General features: G+C 38.6%; 1 protein-coding gene across 1 annotated transcript in view; it reads left to right on the top strand.

The window, feature by feature from the left end:
* The first annotated feature begins 238 nt into the window (after positions 1-238).
* The window catches only part of pcdh1a (protocadherin 1a), a 112,216-nt gene continuing 104,845 nt past the window's right edge, over positions 239-7,609 (top strand). The window contains exon 1 of the mRNA XM_085288512.1: positions 239-912. The gene's annotated coding sequence lies outside the window, so the exon portion shown is untranslated. The remainder of the gene's footprint in view (positions 913-7,609) is intronic.

The following is a 7,609-nucleotide window of genomic DNA, read 5'->3' as shown; positions in this document are numbered from 1 at the left end:
TCAATTTTGGACACGTTGTGCGATTAGTGAGCAGTTTTGAGGGGAAAGGAAAGACTGACACGAATTAAAATAGTGCAAGGCAAGCGGAGTGATTTCTTGATAAGCTTATTTAATAAGGTGCATCCCCCTGTTTGAGCTGACCCACTTTAATAAGATCCTCTTAAACTGTAGGCATCACATAATTTCCTGGTAGGCAGCCTTGGCATAATGTAGAGTATGAAGTTGCTGTGTGCTGCGGTGGATGGGAGCCCCACCTCCTCCCACGCTCTGATGAGTAGAGAGAGAAAAGAGAGAGGGAGCTAGGGGAGCAACTAACGTACCCACTGTATCTCACCACTTGCTGTCTGGAAATGCTTCAGATGGGCTTCTTGTTTAGGACCGGTTAGCGGTTTCTTTTTGCACGTTGCGAAAATGACATTTCTTTTGCTGTGTTTTAGACATCCAGTGCGTCCTTAGAGTGCGCTCTAAGCTACTTAGATCAGGGCTGGAGAAACTTGGACCAAAGGGATGCGACAGCGAGTGCAAATCTTTCCAAGGATCAGTTACTGAGGATTGAAAATGGCACACAGTAGGGCATCTTTATGGAATGAGATTCTTGGTTTCCCATCTCTGTCATAAAACTGTCTATACAATATAATTGCTCATAAGTTACAGCCGCATATTCTCACGGACTGAAAACTGTCTCTGTTCTTCACACTGTGGGACGGCGGTGAACGAAGGATTCTGAATTTTCATGCGGAAAGTTCTGAGTACTGTCTATGGATTTTGTGGCCGCTGAAGTGATTTTTGATCTCAGCACTGTGACGGAGGTTTGAGGGTTAGACACCTGCCTCTGGGAGCACCGCTGGACATATCAGCCGCGGGAAGAATTGGCTACGCGACAAGCGCTCACGTAAAAAGTCTCTGGCTCAGGTACTGAAATTACTGCAGAAATAATCAAGAAAGTTGATTCATGATGCAATGCCAATGAAGTTTATAGGAATGCATTTCGGACTTGTCTGAAGTGTTGTCGCTTAACACAGGCCGTGGCTCAAACAGATCGTTTATACAACAAGTTGCACTTTATAATAGACACACACAGAGCACAAAACAGCTGGCTGTTCGGTGTTACAGGTTGATAGGCGGTACAAAGGCTAGATGTGCCACCCGCAATAAGGATCCTCTGCATGATAAATTAGACGATGCATTTTAATTAAAACCTATGCGAGTAGACACGAGTTCCAGCCTGCGTCGGGGTTGGTATTAAGTCATTAACTCTGCATGTCATTGCACTTCAGCGACAATATGAGTGCGTGCGCTTTTCAAGCTGATCTGTACCGGCGATCGGCTAATTGCATTTTATTGCACCATTATGATTCTGTGAAGCAGAAAATGTGAACCATTTGTATCATCCTTCTTTCGCCATTTATCCCATACTAGCTGCAAACATCATACTAATTGCCTTTATTCGTGCATCTTGATTTGGCGTTGTTTACTCTGAACAATTTCTTGCAAACAATTCGGACTTCTCCTGCAGCCTGTCGTGTTCATAACTGTTATACAGTTTTTCTATGGAGAGATTCGTGATTATAATTGGGGGGTGAAATCTTTGATCAGATCGTCGGCACGGGTAATCTCCTGTGCTCTCCAGTGAGAGTCTGGGGTGTTGTTTCTCGCCACTCCACCGACCACCAGGCACATTTTAATAGTCTGCTCTACGTAATGATGTCGGTCTAAGTTCCCACATATACTTTAGGCTACAAGGCCGTCATAACAGAGCAGATCAAACAGGCCTATAACCTACTTGTAGCCCAGATCTGAGAAACTGTCTGTAAGACATGAACCTGTTAAATGTTATTATCTAAATCATTCAGTGAATGAAACTTCTATCTATCTATCTATCTATCTATCTATCTATCTATCTATCTATCTATCTATCTATCTATCTATCTATCTATCTATCTATCTATCTATCCCACATAAGAATAGACTGTAAGGCTAATTTCCTCTGCCGATTTTATTTTTGAATTATTACCAGTAGGGAACTTTCCTCTGAATATTGTACAATAACATGCAATGTGCCATGTAATGGGGTTGCTGAAGGAAGGGTAAGTGTGTGGTAAACGGATCAAATTGTGGAAAGGGCACAAAAGGATTTTTTTCTGACTTCTCCAGCAGGTATTTGAGCTTGAGGGAGTGAACCTTTACTGCACAAAAGCAGTACAATAACCCCTATAAGGAAATTAAACTCTGTTTTAATCATGTTACACAGAGCAGTGAGGAATCCAAATTATACGATCTGCCAGTTTCTTTATATCTTTATATAAAGAACCTTTTAATATTGGAATGTGGCCTTTTTGATCTCAGTGTATTTCTTTTTTTTTTATTTTACTTCTTTGTGACAGGAGTGACACAAGAGTGTTCTGTGTTTCAGCATGCATATGGATAATTCCAGTGCTCACGCCTTTAGAAAGTGTTTCCAACCAAAGGCTATTGCTTTCTCATTACCGAAACCCACAGTTTGCAGTCAGTATAAGAGTGCAGCCTTACATTTGGCAGTAAATTCCATTGGTAGATCAGCAGTGTAAGGAGAGACCCATAGCTGTGATACTACCTATCATAAATCATGCCCGTGGGAGGGTAATGGATTTTACCTGTTATACTAGCTAAAGGCGCAGAGTCAGCCAATACATCAAATCACATCAGTTGAGAAAATCATTAAATCATCTGTTATCTTTCCACACTCTGGCAAAGCAGGAAGGAGCACAGAACAGCGTTCTACAGCACAAATTCATGAACCTGAGTCCCAGCATGTAACAGGTGAAAATTCAGGTCCTGCTTTTATCAGTTGCTGCAAAACAAGCAGCTACTACAAAATATCCTATTTAATTCCTCTGATGATTTTTTTTCTTCCCGGCACAACTCTAACCTTTTTTCTTATGAGTAATTTACTATTATGCCTCAGTTAATTCTGCATGTGAGTCATTTCTGCTGGACCTGTGGAGCGGCCAACTTAAAGAGCAAATGTCACCCAGTCAGTCTCTGAGTTGACTCAGTCAGAAGATAGTCTGTCTCCATGGCAACCAGAGCAGGCGCACATGCTCCGCAGCACAATTATATTGTTCTTCATTTTTATAACTACCTTTTTTTTTTATGTATAATACCAACACTTACATAATCAGGCACAAACTCCTTTATCATTTTTTAAAATAATTTCATTTTAAGCCAAACATTGTTCTAAATCTTTCACAAACAATGCAAATTACTTTTGCTTTGCAATAAATTGTTACATACTGGCACAGATGTGTTATTTATTTTTCAATTACAAAAATGAAAAACAACATAATCACTCCATATTTTATACAATGTTATTGTTAGCTGAAGTACTGCATTAACTTTTTTATTAGCATTTATCTTACCAATTATTTCTGTTTAATCAAACTTCACCCTCCTACTTGTATTTCCTTCCCTATATTTATCAGAGTTACTTACAGTAAATAAAGTAGTGCTAATTCTATCTCTGTCTCTCATTTGTCTCTCTTTCTCTGTGTTTGTGTATATATATATATATATATATATATATATATTGTGTGTGTCCTCAGAATGAAAATTGTAGCACCATCTTTTATAGCAGTAAACAGTGGTAAAGATATCTCTGCACTTCTCTCCAGTTGATTCAGGACTGGATCTGTCATATAGGCTTGGATGGTACCAATTTTTCAGAGGTCATTTTTATGACTGGGTTCAGCAACCACAGCCTTAGCGAGGCAGGGACTTGTTTCCTTGGGAACCGCAGCACAACCTGACACAACCTAGGCTGGCACTTTGATTGTAGACACGCAGAAGTTGAAAAGTTCTCTTGAACAGATGGGTCAACTGGGTTGTGCACTGTGTGAGGGCTCAGTGTGAGGCTCAATCAGACCTCGTAGTTTGACTGATGTTTTAGCTGCCTGTGAAGTTTTTCACCTTCTCCTCAATGAAGAACAAAAAATTGCAGCGGTGGAGTGGAGGAGTCCTGCATTTTTATCTATTCATTTATTTTAGAACATGGTGAAGCGCATCAATGATTATTACTTCTTCAATCTATGATACGCAGACATCAGAAGGATAATGATGGAAGATATATTGTTAGGAGACAACAGTATTGTTCTGAATATATTGCTGAAATTCAAATCAAAACAGCATATTTTCCCACAGCATCTTTTGCATGTTTTTTCTGGCAAATAAGCAATGGTCATTTCTTTTAATTATTACAAAGGTCTATGGTTGTAGAAAAGACAAACTAAATTTAACACATAACACAATTTCACATTTAATAGTTCTATTTGTTTCTTTTTCTTTATAAAAATAATGCAGCAAAAAGTACCACAGTACTTTACCAGACACTTTTTTCAAGGTTTGTTTTTTTGCCTTCAGGTCAAGGAGTTGTGTAGTCAAATAGCAACCTCTACACCTCTACACTACATTTCAGTAAAACTTGAACATAAGTGACAACAACCTCCCAGGTGTGAAAGTGGGCATGAGTGAGAACCACTTTTCTTCCCCTCTTAGAGACACTCTTATCTATAGAGATCGTTGACAGGTGAAAAAGTATGCTTGGGTGAGCTTCTCCACCAAATTGTGAGTCTGTGTAATGATGGCCAAACTGAACATAAGTCATAAAACATTGACTCAATTGTTTGGACTTGTACTTACAGTTGGCACTCCTGATGGTCTTAATAAGCTAAGGTTTGGCCAGGCAGAGTTCTTGCTGTGTGGCAGGTCAATCCAGATAAACCTTGGGCTCTTAAACTCTACTGCTAAGCAGTTTTGCCTCGACTGCGTTTTCTGTTGCAAAGTTAAACATCTACACAAAACAAACAACAGACACTAGACCCATCGGGCAGTTTGAGGCTCTCTTTGAAAGTCCACCTCCATACTGTGGTACAGGCTGCCTTCAGCATTCATTTTTCAGTTTTTTCAACATAGCAACCATCTGGACCATTGCGTGATCACAGCATGAGGTTTTGTGGTGAGTGCTGCTTCACTGGTAGACTTAAAGTTCCCTCCTCAGTCAAACAGTGGATGCCTTGATTGTATTTGGAAGGATTTTGTTTTTTTCCCTAAGAATATGTGTTGCTCTGGATCACCTTCATAAGGTCTCTGGCTCAGTATGCTAATTGGATTGTCTATTTGAACATGGTGTATTTTCCAACAAACAGTGCTCAAGGGAATTAGAGTCACCTAGGCAATACACAGTCTCTACAGTTCTGCCTCCTGGACTTACACAAGTTGTACTAGAGTTACCCAAGCAAGCAATGTCAAAGTTGTCCCGTGGAGCAGCTAGCAAAACATATTTTAGAGTTATAATTGGTTGTTCAGACGACAAATGAAAAAAAGTTTATATTCAGTGATTCTTTTTTAGTTTATTACAGCAGTGCTGCCACAATACTTGGTTGTTGACAGGGTGAATTTTAATAACCAAAAAGATTTCATTTTCTCAGCCTAGCACTTTCTCAATATTGCAGTCTTGCAATGTCTGATCCAGTTCAGTATTTTTCTTCCAGAGCTGGCATTTTTATAGCTGATTTCATTCATTAAGGAAGCTAAAATCTTAATTTTGGAAATGACTAAGAAAAGTATTTGATTTTTTTGAGCAGTTCAACAGGACTCAACTATGACAAAAACATTTTATCACTCTGAGAGAACTAACCTCTTGTTCCTCCCTTTGATTTTCTGCTGAATTATGTATCGCGATCTGCCTGAATCAGCTTGTAGTCTTGTGGGTCTACCATCTGGGATGACAGATGATAACTAAGTTTTTTGGAGAAAAAGAGCTGAGATGCAGGGAATGTCACTCCTAGTTGTGTTCAGCACTTCTAATTTATCAATTTTGCTGCTCAGGTAGTAAATTTCAGTGAGACATCCAGTAGTCCAAGAAGTTTCACATCCTCCAGTAGGGAAAAATCTCCTGTTTCCCTTTGCCACCACCTCAGAGCACTTTGAGATGAGAAAAGGAAATCTGGCACTGTCAAGCTTTTGATAAAATATTTGTGGGAAAGCTGAGGAATGTGAGATAAAACCCAAAGGCGTGGTGTCAATGATATTCAGCAGAGATTCTCGCTGAGTGATAGCAAAACGCATATTTTACGAACAACATGAATTTTAATGTAAATGTAAACAAAGAAAAAAAAGGACACTAATTCACTAGACTGTCAGGCATGGTGCCATCTGGAAGACAGGCATGAGGCCAACTGGAAAACATTAAGTCATGAGTGTCATCAACCATAACAATCATGTCACTATCAAAGCATGGCTATTCATTGCAGAAGTGGCTATAATATCAGGGGAGCAGTTACAACCAAACCATTATAAAATCAGCTACGGTATGCCATTTTTAGATGCCACATTGTATAAATACATTTGAAAACTTTGAAATTTAACAGTGAATTTTAAAATAGAAATGAAAAAAAAAAGATGATGCACATATCAAGTAAGCTAAAGTAATTTTTACTGAATTCTCCAAATACCAATTTAATTGAAGCAATACATACATGCACACCTCATAAGTTCACATATCTTGTTGAAAGCATGTGTTTAATGGAATGGTAGGCAGCAGTATGAAACATTTATAGTGTGATTTATAATTCCCCTTAAAATTATATCCCATGGGATGCTGTTAATGTCAGTCTTGGGTATAAGAAAAGTGTATCTGCTGATTGCGTTTTTGCTTCTTCCTGCCTTTTTATACTGCAAACATGAACTGGAGAAAGCGCAATCACTGTTCATGCCACATTGACTACAGGTTCTCCTCACAAATGTAAAAAGGGAGACATTGATTTTTGAGCAATTAGTGCATCAATAACTAGCACTTTCAATTTTAATGTATTCAAAAGGAATTGGATTTTTCATTGAATTTCTGTATATTTGTGTTTTGCTGTCTAGCTTAATACTCATTTACCTTACTCCTGTATGGAACATTGCGGCATGCAGTTGCATTTTAAATAACTCCATTTGCTGTCGTGTATGTATATTTCTATCAGCTCTCACCCACACTGACTAGGGAAGCATTGATTCCTCTTGTTCTTTTCCTAATCCCTAACTGACGACATAGACCCACACTAGACTGAGCACCTGTGTTCTTTTCTGTTTCAGTTGAAAAACTATTGTGGAAATAATTGGAACTATTCACCTGTGTTTGGATTAACATAATGATTTACTTCTACATAACTTTTTAAACTAGAAGTAGCATTTTGTTTTCGCTGTAACTTTCTTTAAAAGCCTGTGAAAATAAAGAAATGCTGTAAAACAGTGCAGCATTGAAGAGACAGTGACTGCGACATGGACTGCTGTTGTCTAATTATAACCCGAGTCATTAAAGCTGGTATTGATCAGCATATTGAAGTTTTGCATTAGTAACACAAACATAGCACAATAAAATCGGATGCACTGAAATGAACTCTACTTGATTAGTAAGTGGACACTCACTGATTCAGCAGACACACAATTTTTTTAAACTGTTTTCACGATGAAGTTTTCCAGAGCATGAGACCTTGATACTTAACCCCAATGATTGCTCCTATTTCAATTACCAATAGGACTCAAACACACACACATGCATATACACACACACACAGAAAGAAAGAAAGAG

Source organism: Mchenga conophoros, linkage group LG10 (assembly GCF_057382185.1).
Source record: "Mchenga conophoros isolate Kocher_MC1m ecotype Shallow Benthic linkage group LG10, M_conophoros_male_GT1.1, whole genome shotgun sequence".
NCBI lineage: Eukaryota > Metazoa > Chordata > Actinopteri > Cichliformes > Cichlidae > Mchenga > Mchenga conophoros.
Note: the sequence above shows the minus strand (reverse complement) of the source record. Positions and strands in the feature narration are given on the sequence as shown.